Source organism: Ceratotherium simum, chromosome 12 (genome assembly GCF_057802395.1).
Source record: "Ceratotherium simum simum isolate JZ-2026a chromosome 12, ASM5780239v1, whole genome shotgun sequence".
In the NCBI taxonomy this organism is placed as follows: Eukaryota; Metazoa; Chordata; class Mammalia; order Perissodactyla; family Rhinocerotidae; genus Ceratotherium; species Ceratotherium simum.
The window spans coordinates 69,534,477-69,552,360 of record NC_141911.1 but is presented as its reverse complement, the minus strand read 5'-3'; the positions used below and the strand labels follow the sequence as shown (position 1 = coordinate 69,552,360).

Sequence of the window (17,884 nt, the reverse complement as noted above, 5' to 3'; positions counted from 1 at the left end):
TTTAAAACATTAAATGTTCTTTCCTATTCAACTGTATTCATAAAGATCTAGAGATATAAAAAAGAAAAAAATCAAAGAAACTAGAAAATAACCAAATGAAAAGAAAATGTTCCATGTCCTGGCTCAAACTAAACAAAATTCCACTGTATGTTTTGAGCATAATAATCAAACAAGAAATTTTAACTCTTCATTTTTTTTTCTTTAGTCAGTATGGCTTCATATATCTCCCTTATGGATAACATGGTATAAAACAGCCTAAAGAGCTTTCATCAAATCTGACTTTGTCTGAGGTTTGGATGTAGCCCATATTGTCTTTTCTTACTTATGACACGCAGTCATCAAAATCATTTCATTAGTACGGAAAAATTGTGCATTGTGGGAGAGATTATTTGCAGGAAAATTTTAAATTTTAAAATGCTGAACTTAGTATACCTTAAAATCTGGACTGCAAGTAAATTGCCACATTGAAACTCATTTTGAAAATTTTTTAAAAGAAAAGTGTGACTATCTGCAATATATTACCAAGGGAACATTGTTTTAAGAAAGCACCATTATTTTCACCACAGGCAATAGCATGTGAATTAAGTGATTTGGATGACCAAAGGGTGTGTACAATTATTTGAGTGTTTTCCTTTTTTTCTTTGTTTTATTTTTTTTTCAGGAAATTGTTACAATTGGGGAAAGTATTTACGCACACTTAATTATGATGCTTGTACATATTTTATGCTGTAAATTACTGCTGTTGTGAGACTAGAAACTGAATACGATGATCCAAGTTTATAAAGCATATGGAGCACACATACTTGCACGCATAGACCATCTCTGAAAAGATACAGAGATAGGTTCCTGTGATTTCTTCTGGACAGATGAGCAGTTTAGCTTAGTGATGGGATGGGGAAAAGACTTCTTTTATCTTTTTACTCTTGTTCAATGAACCTGAGTGACCCATTCAAAAATAACAAAATGTTCTAAAATGAAATGTGTGGAGCCAAAGACGTACTAATTTAACACTGTTGTTTATGAAACAGAAAAGATTACAGGCCAGTCATGAGAACCTAGTATGTATGACCACGAAGGCTAGAGAAGACACTTCCCCTGCTCAGGGGAGACAAATCCAGAGGCCCCGAGGCTCAGCAGAAAGCTGGCCCCACACATGTGAGTTGACTCGACAGAAGGACAGGCTGCCTGGCCTCCGAGATCTGAAGAATCCCTCTTTCTGAGGAGACCACTTCCTCAACCTGGAGGCTTCCCTTGGTTCCCTCCTTCACGGCTGTCCCTGCTGCTGCCCCCGACCCCCCACATAAACATGTGAAGCCTGGAGGGGCAGGGCCCTCTCTGGGAGCCTTCCCTGCTCCTCCACAGCTCAGGGGTTTCGTTCACTGGGCTACTTCTCCACGCTTGAGTTTTCCTCAATTATCCCGATTTCATATTTATACTCATGACACTAATGGTATACGTAACCAAGCCCTTTTTGCACAAAATTACACTAGCTCATTTACTCAGTAAATATTTATGGAGACTCTGCCATGTGTCAGGTCCTGAGTTAGGCACTGGAAATCTGTGGCACATAATTCTTTCAACACAAATTAGAATCTAAAGACCGTAATTATGTAAGACTTAGCCAGCACAATTACTTTATTTCATTTATTGAATAACTTCCTATGTGCCAGCAATATCCTAAGGGCCTACTACACATTGTTTCTAATTCTTAATGGACATTAATATTTCTATTTTATGGATGAGGAAACTGAGGCTGGAAGGATTTAAGTCATTTGCCCAAGCCCAAACAGTTGGTAACTAACTGAGCCGGAATGAGGGCCGGCTCCACCTGCTTCCCAAGCCTGAGCAACGCCCAGTGGCTCCACCACTGCTGCCTCAGCGGAAAAGAACCAACATTTTTTTTTGCATGGATTTAGTATATAGTGCTATTTTTCTTTTTTATTATTATTTTTACTCAAAAACACTTAAATGCAAAATTCCTAATAACACAGAAAAGCAAAGCTAAAACATAAATTTAATGAAGGCAAATAAAATAATGCTGGTGGTTAAAGGAAGTTGAGAGAGAAAATGCCAAATTTTAAAGCGTACTAAATTCTCTTTTACCTAGTTGAAAATTATATTATTTCCTCTGGCCTTCTTTTCTCTTTGGCCTTAAATAAGTGGCTATTAAAGAGAACAGTCTTTCCCTTGTTAAAAGAAATTCGGTGAATATAGCGCTTTCACGGATGTGATGAAGCGCTCCTGGGGGACTAACTATGTCAACTTCCACCTTGTCTTCACAGTAATGTGAAAATCCCATCTACCATCTTGGATCTGCTCTTCAGAGGCCTACACTTTCAAAGCCTCTGTAATTCATCCAGTTACATGCTATGAACTATGCAGAAGAGAAATCTGACCAGCACTTTCCAGGGAGTTCTTCATATTAAAAACTTCAACCCTGGACACCATAGTTATTTTTCATACTGATTTCCTTTTTACTTCAAATTTTGAGATGGGGCTGAGAACCTGGGGAGAAAGTTATAACTTTTATAGCATTCATACTAAACTTTTGCAAAGAATTAGCAGAAAAAAAATCCCAAATCGTCTCAAAATTCTAGCAATGTTTTTTCAACGTAAATGCTTTTTTCAGGAAATTCTCACTCAATTTGGCATGCAGTGTACTTCTGTAAATTTCTGCAAAGTTGAGGTAAGAATCAGGAGTCTGTTTCCAGCTGTATCACAATAAAATCACAGAGAGGGATGAAGGATTTCATTAATGTGTGCAATGGTGTGCAAATGAACTGCCACTTTCTACAGGCCATTACTAAAACACACCAAATTGTTATTGCCCTTACTTGGCCAAATTTCATAGCAAGAATATACTTTGGAGATCACTTAATCCAATTCCATTATTTAAAGGATGCAGAAAGAGAGGTAATTATGAGAGCATTATCCAGGATTAGTCAAATAATCTCCTTTGTAATATGGGTTCACTGATATTTACATCTGTTTCACAACTCTTCATAAAGCTCTTTGAAAGCAGAGGTTTTCCATCAAATGCATATTGACCATGTACTATGAGCAAGGCACTGTGTAGAGCAGACTGAAATAAATAACTGAGATGCAAAGAGGTATTACTATGAGAGTGATATATAAAGTCCTCATACAACTTCTAACTACGCCTGAAAGATCTGGGTGGAGGCTTATCATCTGGACTAACATTTGAGGGAAACTTGAAGGACGGGTAGGCATTTACCAGGCAGAGAACAAGAGTGGAGAACATTCCAGGCAGAGGAGCAGAGACATAAAGTAGGAACCCAGCACATCTGAGGGAGTGAAGGCTTCCTGCAGCTGGGTACTAAGCACTGTCTCAAGTGGGCTCCATCCTAAAAGCAACGGGGAGTGAATGGAAGTATTTAAGCATGCTATAAGATTTGCATTTTAGAAACATCCAATACACGCCCAACTGGGGAGGGAAGATGGGAGAGAAGAGGGAGGATATCTGAACTAAGTCCATGATAAAGAGGATGAAGAGGGGTCAGATGTCACATGTAGGACTGATTACTTCCTTTGTAACCCCCATAGCCATCAGCCCACCAAAATGCTGCATGTTTACCAGATTCTCAACTGATACAAGAACAAGATCAAAGTAATTGTCTGAATTAATAAGAAGTCTTCCAATAAAAGGTAATGAGATTTTTAAACTAAAAGTAAATTCATTATGTAAGAAATAAATATCCAATTTTTTATTAAACTATGTGCTAATGACTGAAATTTTAATTTAGCTCAAATTAGCTAAGTGCCATGCAGAGTCTTATATAGTCCCATGGAAGGCCCAAATTGGCAATGAACTGCATCAGCAAACTGGGCCATTGAATAATCACTAATATACAGAAAATTAATTGAATCTTTGCATTTCTCGCTTGCCAAAAGATAATAAAATGCCAAGTTTTCAAAATAATACGTTTTCATATGATTATTACTTCCGAATAGATATAATTAGTTGGTTGAAAGAAATTATGTTTGACCCAATGGTCTCTAATATTATCAAAAGTACTAAAGAAGATCTTTCTCAGCAAATTAGCAATCCTATTTTAAGGAAATAATCACTCTGTGCATTAGCAGAAGACCCATCCTAATAATCAGAAAAAGAAAAAGCTAACACCTCTATCTCAGGCAAGTGGCATTAGCTCTGGGTCTCGGTTTCCTCATATGCAAACTGTGAAAGTAATGCCTGTCGTATCTCCCGTCCAGGTTGCTACAGAGATCAAATGACATAACTAATGTGAGATCAATTGTAAACTGTGAAAAAAACTATGGAAATAAACCAAAGGATTTTTAAAGAGCATTTCTTCTTTATGTGGCAAAAAGCAGGATTACCCGACACATAGCAGGATACCCTCTTTCCTCTGAATTCACAGCACATACAGTCAGTACCACTCACTTTAAAACTCAATCATGCATTACGTTATGTTTCTTTGTATATACATTGCATGATCCCAAATTTTTCAAAGCATCTTTTATTTTCCCGTCAATCAAATGTCCCATTTATTTTTTTGATTAAAAAAATCTTGATAACAAAACTCAATTCAAAACAAAACTCAATTCAAAATCTACTTTTCTGATTCTCTAATTAAAGGCACCCTAGTTTGCTGTGTACAGATCACTTTCATCTCAAATTCCCCATTTTGGAACAACAAAAAGAGATGAAAAGAAAAATAACATAATTTAGTAAGATTCTAATGAATTTAACAGCTATTCTTTTTAGCTTTAGACTGGTTTACAGAGGGAGAAATCATTTCCACAAATTAGTTGACAAGTATGGAAAGCAGATTATTGTCTTCCATATAATGAATACATAATAAAGACTGTTTCATCTGATATTTTATATTAATAAAATTGAACATGTGGAAAATATGCCAAAATATCCTAGGGGAAAGAGGTAATCGCTTAAAATGCTAAAAATTATCTTGCCAATTAATTTTTGTTAAAAAAAATAGCTAAGAATTCAGAGAAGTATACAAAACTATCTCTTTCTTTTTAAGTTAAATTAAGTACTTAAAACTCCCAAAAATATTAACGGAAAATCATATTCTATATGTAACTGGAAAATAATTACTCAATTCAGCAAGTAAAACTGGTATAATGGATATTTAAGTAGCTGGTGCAGAGCATGTGGTTACAATACTTACAAATTGTCTAGGAACATTATACTGTGTATCTTCTTACATCATACACAGATGATTAACTTTCTCTATGAAAATTTTCAGTATGTGTTAGCACAGTAAAAACCATTGATTATATTTTACCACAAATAATTGAGACCCAGAGTTATTGGTTGTTGAACTTTCCTTTGATTGTGTTTAAAATACAAAATTAGTTTTTACACAGAAGGTACATGTATACACAATGGCCCTCTTTATGGAGCCAATGTTTTACTAAATCCCTTTTTTGTCACTCCACAAAAGGGCAGTCCTAGCCTACCAATGAGACAGCTGAAAAGAACAGTAGCGACGAGTAAATGTCCTCCTGCTGGGTCTATATAGAGCATGTTCCCATCATGGAGAAGGCGTTCATGGAGCATGGGTGGGAAGCAAGTACTGGAGCTATTGTGTATTGTGCGCCATCTCAAGTGGAGAAAACCATCTGTCCTTTGGCCCTGAAAAAGGACCCCCTGTGAGCCTCTTCTCACAGACCATTATAGTTTCCTTCAACCCTGACACTGCACAGGCTTTGAACTGATGGCTGGCTGTCACAAAAAGTTCATCTCAAGCCCCCTTCCCCAGAGGTTTCATGGGGTTTAGTCTGAGGTGACCAACCATAGCCTAACAAAAAGATTAGTGTGTCCGGGCACAAAGCAAGACAGAGATATGTGTGACCCTCTTTGTCACATCTTGCCACACAGAGTAGAGAACAGTGAGTGTAGTCAGCTACGGAAGTGTGGAGGCGCCTGAGGGAGAAGAAGAGAGGTTTGCAGAGCGAATCTGCCTTCGCTGGGAGACAAGCACTCTTAAATGCCAACAGGCATTTTCCCAAGGAGTTGTAATGATTCTGTCTCCTTCACTCTTTAGACAAGAAATATTAATAGAAATGACCATTTCCATTCCACCTCAGGCAAAATTAAGAATAGAGTGCAATGTTTGGTTTCTCTGTAAAATTTTTTTACAAGAGTTGTAGAATTATAATAGGCCCCAGGGGTTACCTACCCACCACCGTGATGCCAAAGCGAAGAAAGCCTTTCTACAAAGTCTTTTACAGGAAGTCACATGAGCATTTTCCTTCCTCTCCACCTCCCACCACTGGGCAACCACCTACGCATTGTTCCATGTTAAAATCAAAGACAACATCTCCTATAAAGTCTTCCCTAGCTTGCTCTTCTCCTCCATCTATGCTGCTCTCATAGAACTGATGACATTTAATTATGCTTATTACAGTGTGTCTCCTCTTACCAGATGATAAGCTGTCAAGGATAAAGATTATGTCACATTATTTTCTACATCTAACACAGTGCTTGACACACACTAGGCACTTAAAAACTATTTGTACTGCAATTCTTGAACCCTCTCAATGATGGAGAGCCCACCACACCAAAAGGAAGCCATTTTTAAACAGCCTTGTTGGGGGTGGGGGGGGCCTTGTTCCCTGTAAACTTCCATGCCAGATCCATGTTCTACCCCATGGTGCTAAGTAGAAATGATCCACCACACATCTGAAGACAGCTACCCTGCTTTCCTTAACATCACTGCCACCATCTCTAGCTCTTGTCTTTTTCAAGGTAAGTGTTCCCATTTTCTCCTGGTCTTACTCCTACAAGATAATTTCTAGATGCTTTTCATCCTCATTGCTGTTCTCTAGAACTGCTTTAGTTTGGCAATATTTCCTTTAAAACTAAACAAAATACTGCACACTTGGTTCAAACTGTGTATCACACAATGGAATTACTACCTACTCTGTTCCAGGCACAACAGTGTTATTAATGCAGCATCATATGTTTCCCTTAGTCTTCTCCTTGGAATCCCTCTATCCATGCTTCTGAAAAGGATGATCAAAACTTCAACGGGATTAGGACCTCTGTTTTCTCAATGATCAATGTATTTAACCAAACAGACAGGAATCCCTGTCCATCATCATCCACACATTCATACTAATTTAGAGCTTTTCTTAAAAGCCCAAGATTATAAGCAGTCGATTCAAGTAATTAGCCTGATTGAAAAACAAGAGGCAAGAATGGGGCAAGCGTGGGAGAGAGGACCATCTTACTGACGTCTTCAGTTTTGAAACAGAATTTTTTTTAATGTCTCTTCTCAAAGTATATAGCAACTAATTTGGATTTTCCTGCAGGTAAATATCCAAACACTGTCTCAAGAAAATCTGTTTTTTCATACATTTCAAACAACAAATAAGAGTCTTTGTTGAAAATATTAACACATAGATCACAGAGAAATTTCACTCAATAGTAAATATCTTGGGAATCTTTTAGAGAATTTAGATTATATGGCATTTCTATGTATCTGGTTCTGTTCTACAGTCCAATATTTGAGTTTTCTGGCCCAATTAATACATTTTATTATTATTGTGTTACACCATGACTTTCATGTGAATATTCTTTCTCATTTCTATAACAGTATGTGCTATTATTTTAACAAACTTGAGTTGAATCGGCACATCAGTTCAGGCCACCTTTCTGCAGCACAATAATAGAACTTGATCTATTTAATTTCAAACCCAGTATAACGTACTAGCCAGACAGCATGCAACTATGTAGCTTTATAAATGTACCATGATTGTATCCTCTGTCTAGCACTCATATTTCTTATATGTTGAAATGGTATATTAAAATAAGAAGTATTTGGAAGTTTCATCAAAGAAAAAGGCTGTATACCTTAAACTATTAATTTTTATTGAATTGAGTTCTATAATTCCTTGAGAAATGTTTTACAGTTTTTCCTATGAAAGTTATATTTATAAAGCTGAATCGCCATTTACCAGCTCCTACAGTATTCTGAAGAACTAAAGATACTACCAAATATATGAGAAATGCATTTCTTATAAAATTTACAATATGCTACACTGAGTGCTTAGGTCTGGCTAATTGTGAGAAATTGCCTTCTGTTAATGATGCAGTTAAAATAAGAATAGTGTCCCCACGGAACACCTTCCAGTTTCAATACTGTTCACAAAGAATTTGGTGGCCTGAACAGGATGTTCACTTCCCTTGAAGAATTCTTTCTTGACAAATGATTTTTTCAAGAAAGTAAACTAATCCTCCAATTTGTTACAACTAATTTAATATTCAATTTCAAATTCTGCCTTAATTATAACTATAAGATTTTCACAGTCAAGGACTAAGGAATGCAACTGATTTAGTGTTTAGCCATTAAAAAGGAACTTTATGATTTTTTTAAAAATTTACTTGTCTTATAATTAGAAGCAAACTATGAGTTCTTGAAAAATAAAAAGTGTATAAAAGCAAATAACCTAATATAAAAGATACTTTACAAAACAGATTTTCTGCAGACCAAACCCGTTCTGAAAATCCTACAATTAAAGGTACAAGCATGAACTGTCAGCTCTAATAAAGAAACCCCAATCTGCTGATCCTAAGGATATGAAAGATGGGGCAGAGTCTAGGATCCAGCAAAGGGTCTTCATCCTCTTATGAGGAAGTGGGTTTCCTGGGGCTCTTCCCTAAGCTGATCTGCACCCCAGTTTCAGAGCAAGCATGTTCTCACAGAAGCCTTCAGACCAGAGCCAATGCAAAATCCTTCACTATTTGGTGATGATCCTTCTAACAACTTGAACAATAATCACACTGAGATTCAAGGATTTGCCTTGGTCTTAAAGTGGTGTCTTTCATACACACGTGCATGCTCCCTCTCTGGGTGTGTTATAGGACCAAAGAAAACATAAAAATATTAAGCATTTCAACAGGACTTAACAAGGAAGACGAAAACATGAGCAAATTTTGAGTATTCTCTGCTCTTCACCAAAATGCATTACTATATGTTTAAAAGAGGTTTTAAGACAAGAAACAACCCTAATGTCCATCCATTGAGAGTATTTCTTAAATTACACATCCATTCAACGGACTTCTATTCAGTTGTTAAAGCATCAAAGGGTAAAACAGTATCACCTATAAAATATTCTTGCCAAAAATGTTTAACCTGAATCTTACCAAGGTTACAGGAAATACACCATGCTGGCTCTCTGAACAGCACCCGGGTCAGCAAAAACAGTGCCTTACAAAAGGCAGAGCAAAGGGAAGCAAGCAGAAAGTGGTTGGTCCCTTTTCTAAGACAGACTGGCACGACGTGAGAGCAACAGCTGTGTTCAACATGAGAAATATCTGGAAAACACCAGTCACAAGAACTCAAGGAACCACACTTGCATCGGACGGCCTCAAAGGTCATGTTTTTGACGCGAGCTTTGCTGACCTGCAGAATGATAAAGTTGCATGTAGAAAATCCAAGCTAATTACTGAGGATGTTCAGGGAAAAAACTGCCTGACTAACTTCCATGGCATGGATTTTACCAGCACAAAATGCACTCCATGGTCAAAAATTGGCGGACCATGAGTGAAGCTCATATTGATGTCATGACCACCTACCAACAGTTATTTACTTTATCTGTTCCGTGCTGATTTTACTAAAAAGCGAAACAATCAGATTCAGAAGATCTCTTATGCTCAGCACCATCAGGTCTGCCATATCTGGAAGAAAATGATGGAAATCATGATGCAAGAGGTGCAGACAAATGACTTGAAAGAAGTGCTCAATAAACTGATTCCAGATAGCATTGGAAAAAACACAGAAAAGCCTTCCCAATCTATTTATCTGCTTCATGATATCTTTGTTAGAAAAGTAAAAATGTTGAAGAAGCCCAAGTTTGAATGGGGAAAACTCACAGAGCTTCATGGTGAAATAGAAGTTTTGGAAAAGCTACTGGGGATGAGACAGGTACTAATATTGAATGAGCTGATGGATATGAGCCAAGAGTCCAAGAATCTGTTTAAAAGAATTAAAAGAATTAGACTTTTAAAAGAATTAGACATTAAAAGAATTCAGACTTTTAATGGTACAAATAAAAAGTCTTACATGTAAAAAAGGCTTACAGGCAACAAAAGAAATAGAGGAACAAGTGAAATAACACCAAGCACAAACAAATAGATAAATTTGGGACATGGGACATTCTACAAGACAACTGGCCTGGTATCTTCAAAAAGTTCGTCATTTAAAAAAATCAGGGAAGAAAATCTTCTACCCTAAGAGGAACTAAAGAAACACAGCAACCAAATGCAATGCACAAATCTCGAATTGATTTTGGTTTGGGGGGAAAAAGTTAGCTAGAAAAGATATTCTCAGTGTGGAACAATGTTCATCATGGCATTATTTTAACAGGAAAAAAATTGGAATTGCTCTAACATACAACAAGGAAATATTTGAAAGAATTATAATATTTCCATAATATTAACTTTCAAAACATAGACTAGTTTAGAATAAATATTTTTATACTATATTATTAATAGGAAAGAGTAGGGTATAAATCTATATATAAAATATGGGCCTAATGGGCCGCCCCGTGGCTTGGCGGTTAAGTGCGCGCGCTGTGCTGCCGGCGGCCCGGGTTCGGATCCCGGGTGCGCACCGACGCACTGCTCCTCTGGCCATGCTGAGGCCGCGTCCCACATACGGCAACTAGAAGGATGTGCAGCTATGACAGACAACTATCTGCTGGGGCTTTGGGGGAAAAATAAATAAATAAAATCTTAAAAAAAAAAAAATATGGGCCTAATATACAATATAAGGTCTGTCTCTGGATTATGAGTTGTTTTGCGTTGGTTCTTTATATTTTTGCCATTTCTGAAGATTTTTGTTTAATGGAAGTATACTATTTTTATAATTAAAAAAAATAGGTTAATATTTTAAAAAATCAAGAAACTTTGACTCCTTAAAAAAAAGGAGTTTCTCGAGATAATTTGAGAAATTCAAATATAATATATGGATATTAGATGACATTAGGAAATTATGAATTTTCTTAGGTATGATAACAGTATTGTGATCATATCTTTATTCCTAAAAAATTTAGGCTGAAATATTTAGTGGTGAAATGTCATAATGTCTACAACTTACATTCAAACAGTTCAACAAAACACACACATATACAACTATAGATATAAATATATAGATAGATAAAGAAAGTATATATAGGAAAATGTTAGACTTGGATATTAAATAGGAAAAGAAACTAATTAATTAATTGAGAGAGTACAAGAAAACATTTTATAGTATTTATCCATAAGAGAATAAGCCCCACTTTTATCAAAAATGATATACAAAAGGGCTCTTCTGAATAAATATAGTTATCTATGAATTATTATATAATAGTCATCATTCACTAGTTTTCAAAGAGCAAAATTACAATTAAAACTAAAACTATTAATTAACTTGATTGCAATATTTCACAATGTGTATGTATATTAAATCATCATATTGTACACTTTCAAAAAAAATCACATGGTACAACCTGAATATATGCAATTTTTTTAATCAATCATACCTCAATAAAGCTAGAAAAAACCTAAAACTTTTCAGGACATTGTTTAACTTTTCTTCGCTTATCAAGAATGCAATCGAGCAACTATAGAGTGTAAGAGGTTGCTATGAACTGACTTTATGTCAAGCTCTGAAAATTGCGATCTTGAACAAATCCCCAACATCAGCTTGCCATATTTTTTAAATTCCCCTCTTTTCCAAAAAACTAAAGAAAACCTAGATTCCAAATAAATAAGGTATTTTAAAAAGTAGGAGGGATGGGAAGAGAAATTATTTTGACATTTTATGTTCCTTGTTAATCAAACAGTAGAAACTCTAATTTTGCAAATAAGGACCAGCACTCCCCGTCTCGAACCACAGGTAGAATGCTGAGGTGGCCAGATGGTGCATTCTAGAAGGCACCTGGGTATGAGCCGGTTGTGACCTAAAGGGACAACCTAATGCTTGTTAACTACTAATAATCTACTCAAAACCATATTTTACATGCAGGAAGCTCAATAGAATTCAAGGACAGGACAGGAAAAACCACTTCCAAGTTCTTGAATGGCTATTAATCTGGTTATTTCCAAGAAAACTGATTTAAAAGATTATATTCAGCTAGTTAACAAAGAGCAACGCTCAAGCAAACAGAGCTACAGAAGGTGTTTTCTTTTTAAGACTATAGCTCTATTTTACAGCTACAGAAGCACATTTGCTAGTCACTCTACTATAACTTTCTTCCTTGAAAACACTTCACTTCGTTGAAAACTCCTAGAACATGGGCCAGCCCCGTGGCTTAGCGGTTAAGTGCGTGCGCTCCGCTGCCGGCGGCCCGGGTTCGGATCCCGGGTGCGCACCGAGGCACCACTCCTCCAGCCATGCTGAGGCCGCGTCCCACATACAGCAACTAGAAGGATGTGCAGCTATGACAGACAACTATGTACTGGGGCTTTGGGGGAAAAATAAATAAATAAAATCTTTAAAAAAAAAAAAAAAAAGAAAACTCCTAGAACAGAGACTGTTCTAAGTTACAGTCAAATGTACTGTCATTAATATAGCCATAAATTCTCCTAGCTGGGCTTATGGGGTATGTCAATATGCCATTCTGCAGGCAACAGAAAACCAATCTGTGGGGAAACTGATGAGTCACACACAGCTAAATTATATTTTTGCTTCAAGCATGTTTTTGAAACTAGTTCATCTCTCAATGAAATCGTGTTTTTATATGAACACTAAAGTTCATACTAAGCAATTCTTCAGCTACTCCAAAAAACGCAGTAGAGGGTCGGCCCCGTGGCTTAGCGGTTAAGTGCGTGCGCTCCGATGCTGGCGGCCCGGGTTCGGGTCCCGGGCGCGCACCGACGCACTGCTTCTCTGGCCATGCTGAGGCCGCGTCCCACATACAGCAACTAGAAGAATGTGCAGCTATGACATACAGCTATCTACTGGGGCTTTGGGGGAAAAATAAATAAATAAATAAAATTTTTAAAAAAATTAAAAAAAAAAAAAAACGCAGTAGAATGTTGATGGAGTTCTCGGTGGGTTTTAATCCATCTCTCCAATGAATAAGAGTAACAGAAACCAAAGTTTCTGCAAAGCCTTCAGGACAAAACTTCAAGAATAGCAAAAGCGCTTCAAGAAAGATTATTATAATCAGAATACTCTTTTGTACCTAGAAGACTACAATATTTTCACCCTCTACAGCACAAAAACTGAACCAGAAGCCAGAAGTGGAAAATAACTAACGTTGCTGCATTAAATGAGAGAGAAAAAAAAGACTGTATCCACTAAAACATTACTGATTTGAGCTAACAGGTGAAAAAATGAACAGACTTTGGAAGGAATTCTAAGATTTCACTTAACTCGAGAATCAAGAACGGTTTCAAATATTCTTAAAGATCATTTGATAATTTCTTATACTACGGTTATATCATGCCCCTTCAAGAGTTCCCTGCAGTGCCAGCAGCGGTGCCAGGAGACAGCACTTCCACTCACTTTCTACTGTGCAGTTTCACTGCATGCATTACGGGTGTACAAATGTCCACAACGTTTGCATCACTAACTCCACTTATAGGTAACTATCAGCGATGCACACAAAGACTTATATATCAGATTATTCACTGTAAAGTTATTTAGAAAAGCATTAAAAATAATCTGATGACATAAAAGGAGAAATTGCTAAATTATAGGAAATCCATATGAATATCATATAAAGTTTTAACATGGTTTTACAAAGAGTGTGTACTACCTTTAGAAGAAACTATTTTTTCCCATCCTTATAAGAAAAAAATTTTAAGTTTGCTGATGTACCTTTGATGTCCTGAGAACATTCATTTGAGCTATATATTATTAGGTTACATGATTCACATGCTACATAAAAAGCTTTTATATAACTTAAATACTTATTGTACCTAATTATGTCTAGTTACTATTTAAGTTCTATTATTATTTCTCTACCCATGCTGGAGCATTAAAGAAACAAAGTATGAAGCTCATATTTTTAAGGAAATATAAATATTATAATATTCTAAGTCAACATAAGAACAGTCTGCATACTCTGAAATGTGTCACAAAGAAAACTAAACAGCATTACCTAGCCAAGATAATTGTATTGAAAAGGAAGAAGTTTATATAAGATATATGTTATTCAATTTTTCTCCAAAAATGAAAGGAGTTCTTCTGTGTTTAGTTGAGTTAGGCAGCTGCTATCATCAAGTTCAGCCTTTAGACCACACTAAATAACACCCAAAGATCTGCTTTGTTTGGCGAAGTGTTTTAAAAAATTATTTGTGTGCTTGTAGGTGGGTCTTACACTCCAATCTGACGACAGGATATCCTCTCTAATAAACATCACACGTTACCTGCCTGCATTTGAGTTTGCCTCTGGCTTGAGAAGTCAGTCCTCCCTGGAGTATCGCCAGCTACACTGTGTGTCATCCTCCTTCTCCTCCGTCTCCTCCTTTCTACGACTCATGAAGCTCTACTTCTGCACATTGGGAGCCACTTTCCTAACTAACCTTGGACAATCTCAGCTACAGTTCTGAAAACTTCCAAATTACTTCTCTATATTTTGCTCTGGTGGAAAACATTTATCAACCTACAGAACCATTTGCCCTTAGAAGTATTATTTTATCTAAAAGGAAAAAAGTGTTCCATGACCACAAAAGTTTAAAACTGATACATTATATTCCCCATTTTGGAGATTCACCATACACAAATCCTACAGTAAATAAATCTACCTATATTTGTTTAACCCAGTGTGCCTATAATTCCTCTTGAAAACTTTCTTCCTCAGGGCACCTGTTAACATGAGAAAGAAACAGTGGTCTGAGGAACACATCTAGATGCACTGCAATACACGAAGGACAACTGAGTGGATGGACCGCTGGTAGAAAGACAATTGCAAGCTGCTCATCAGTAGATTGACTGCAACCAACTGGGAGAGACCAGTAGGAAGCCAGCGGGCTCCGTCCTGAACGCTCGTGCCCAGGCATTTCACCACAGAATCAGAGGAAAACACTGCTGGGCAGTTCACCAGATTTCCAAATCCTATGAAGCCAAGAGGAGTTGGAAAGTTATCAAAAGAATCACGATCCCAACAAATCCTGACAATGCTGAAGTTGGGTTCTATAAAAACAGGTGAAAATAAATACAAAGTCTTGACTTGCCTCCTCCCTCCAAAAGAATTTACTGAAAAAACTGTACAATCAAGAGTGGAAGGTAGGACTTAACAGCAGCATATATGAAAAATATTCAGGGGTTTTCATCAACTCTAAACTCAATGTCAGTCAATAGAATTACAGGACCAGCAAGAAAATTATTGTAATTTTAGGCTATATTGGTTAGTAGTATAGCATCTAGAAGCAGGGAAGTTTTCTTTTCTCTCTCTCGTATATGCCCGTCAAGCCCCATTTGCAGCTTTATTCAGATCAATGTGCAACACTTGAAGAAAGAAGTAGACAAACTGGAACACCTGAATGAGCTAAGGGTCAACAGAAAGCATAAAAACATCAATAGAAAATATAATAGGTGATTTCAAATATTGGAAAAGTTATCATACTACAGAGGTATTCGATTTATCTTTTATGATGGAGGTTGGGGATAGTGTACAGAATCAAATGGTGAATGCCCATAATAGATGAATTTCAACCTAACAAAAAGAAGCCTTTTTAACAAACCAGTCCAAAGACTGAATGGCCTAGTCAAGAGATAATCATAATTTAGCCAGAATGTCACTGAGGGGATTCAAGCCAGATGCACTGTAAGTCTAGATAACCTGTAAAGACCCTCCCAACACTGAGATTCTAAAATACTACCAGAGGCAGCATGACCACTTGGAGACAACATTATCAAGAACAACGCAGTACCCTCTACATGGAATCAGGGACACCAGCACTGGCGGGAGCTGGAAGCTGCCTCAGGAGAGCGGATGGCTCAACGTTTGGGATTTTGCAAGCCCATTGATAAACACAGTCATTATTAAAATTCATATAAACCTACAATGAAATAAACTATATTAAAAACAAAGCTAATAAACACTTAAACGTATCACTCCTAAAATCACTCTGATAACCTGAAATCGACCCTAGTGGGATATTTACACTCCGAAAATCTGCAAATGCTGCAAATCAGGGCTCTTTTTTTTTTTTTTTTTTTGAGAGCGGTTGCTAAATATTTATCATCAGCACATCACATCGGCAACATATTTAGTCAACAAGTATTTATGAAGCTCCCACATATACAGCTTCAGTTTGTGTGGAACAGACGTAGGAATCAAAGCAAACTTCCTCAGGAAAAAGGAAACCCAGGAATCAGAAGCAGGATCCGAACTTTCAGAAGTGATCTGCCTTCTTACTGAATAACTTTTCGTGCGTTTATACAATAGAATACTCTACAGCCTTTAAAAAGAATGATGTAAGTCAATTTGTGTTGGGAAGATATACAACAAACTAATAACACTAGTCGCCTCTGGGGAGAGATATTGTCTACCATTTTAACACAGATATTTGCATTTTTTTTCATATGCACATATTATTTTAATAAAAATAACAATGATGCTGTAATCAAACACAAAGAGGCCGACCTTGAGCAGCATCTGGACCCCAAGGCAAAAAAGAGAAGCAGCGGCGAGAGAGAGAGAGAGAGAGAGAGAGAGAGAGAGAGAGAGAGAGAGAGAGAGAGAGAGAGAGGAGATAGCAGCCTTGACAAAAGCAGCCGCAGAAATTCTTAAGCCCAGAGGGCCCCTCTCTGGATGCCTCCTGCTGAGGGGATGATAATACCAGATCCTAACTGTTCTGACCACCCTCCATCTCCTGTTCTTCCAGAGGGGCCAGCTGCAGAGCTGATATTCCTGCCTTCCTTATTCACTGGGTATCCTTAAAAGAAAACTTCTCGACTGGGGGTGATTTTGACCCCTAGGGGACATTTGGCAATGTTTAGAGACATTTTTGGTTGTGGAAACTGAGGGCTGCAACTTGTATCTAGAGAGGAGAGGCCAGGGATGCTGCTCAGCCTCCTCAATGCACAGGACACCCCCACAACAAAGAATTACCCAGCCCAAAATGTCAACAGTGACAAAGCTGAGAATCCCTGCACCACTGTCATCTAAGGTCACCTGAGTGGATCTCTGCTCTTTATAATCCAAGAGAGTCTGTCTTCACTAGAAAACATGGCCACAGAATCTGAACTGACCTTCAAGAGAGCCTGCAAGTCTCCTTAAGAATAACGGCCATGGAAGGTAGCCGGGGGAGGGGCTAAAGATGTCACACTTGACCTAACAACTGACAGAGATAATTTACCTTCAGACAAACCTTCTCATTGGTGTGTCACCAGCATTTCTGCAAAGTATCACAATACTCATGAGAGAACTTTTCAATTTTCTAGAAAAAAGTTTAAAAAAAAATTCAAATACCAACTTCTCCAATAACATGTTGCTATTTTTGAAATTGTGAAAAGTAAATGAACGGGAATTAGAAGTTCAAATACCAGTCATTGTAGTTTTAAATCCATTAAAACTGGACACTGTTGGCTACAGGCTCTCTTTCACAGCTTTTCTGTCTCTTGCAGTCTTTGGTCTGCACACCTGACACCATTATTCCTTCACGAGAGCTTAGCAATCTACTTCTTTGTTTAAATAGTAAGACATAAGGCACAGGGTCTTGTCCACAATAAATCGCAATAAATTTTTATTAGTTAATTAAATAAAAAGATTTTTAAAAGACTGCAATACAGATGACCTTTCCACTTCTGCCATAGTTGAGTTAGGTAATAGCAGAGGTCACTTACCACCCACAATATATAATTTTTAGATACTAATATCTAAAATTAAATTTATAATTAACTCTCTCCTCTACCTAGTAATATGAGACTACCAG

The 17,884-nt window shown here is 37.1% G+C and overlaps 1 protein-coding gene and 1 pseudogene across 1 annotated transcript in view; one reads left to right on the top strand and one right to left on the bottom strand.

Annotated features, from left to right (window-relative positions):
- COL25A1 (collagen type XXV alpha 1 chain) overlaps positions 1-17,884 on the bottom strand; it is a 445,780-nt gene that overhangs the window by 413,395 nt on the left and 14,501 nt on the right. The gene's annotated exons all lie outside the window — the stretch shown is intronic.
- LOC106801255 (small ribosomal subunit protein eS1 pseudogene) lies at positions 9,312-9,991 on the top strand (annotated as a pseudogene).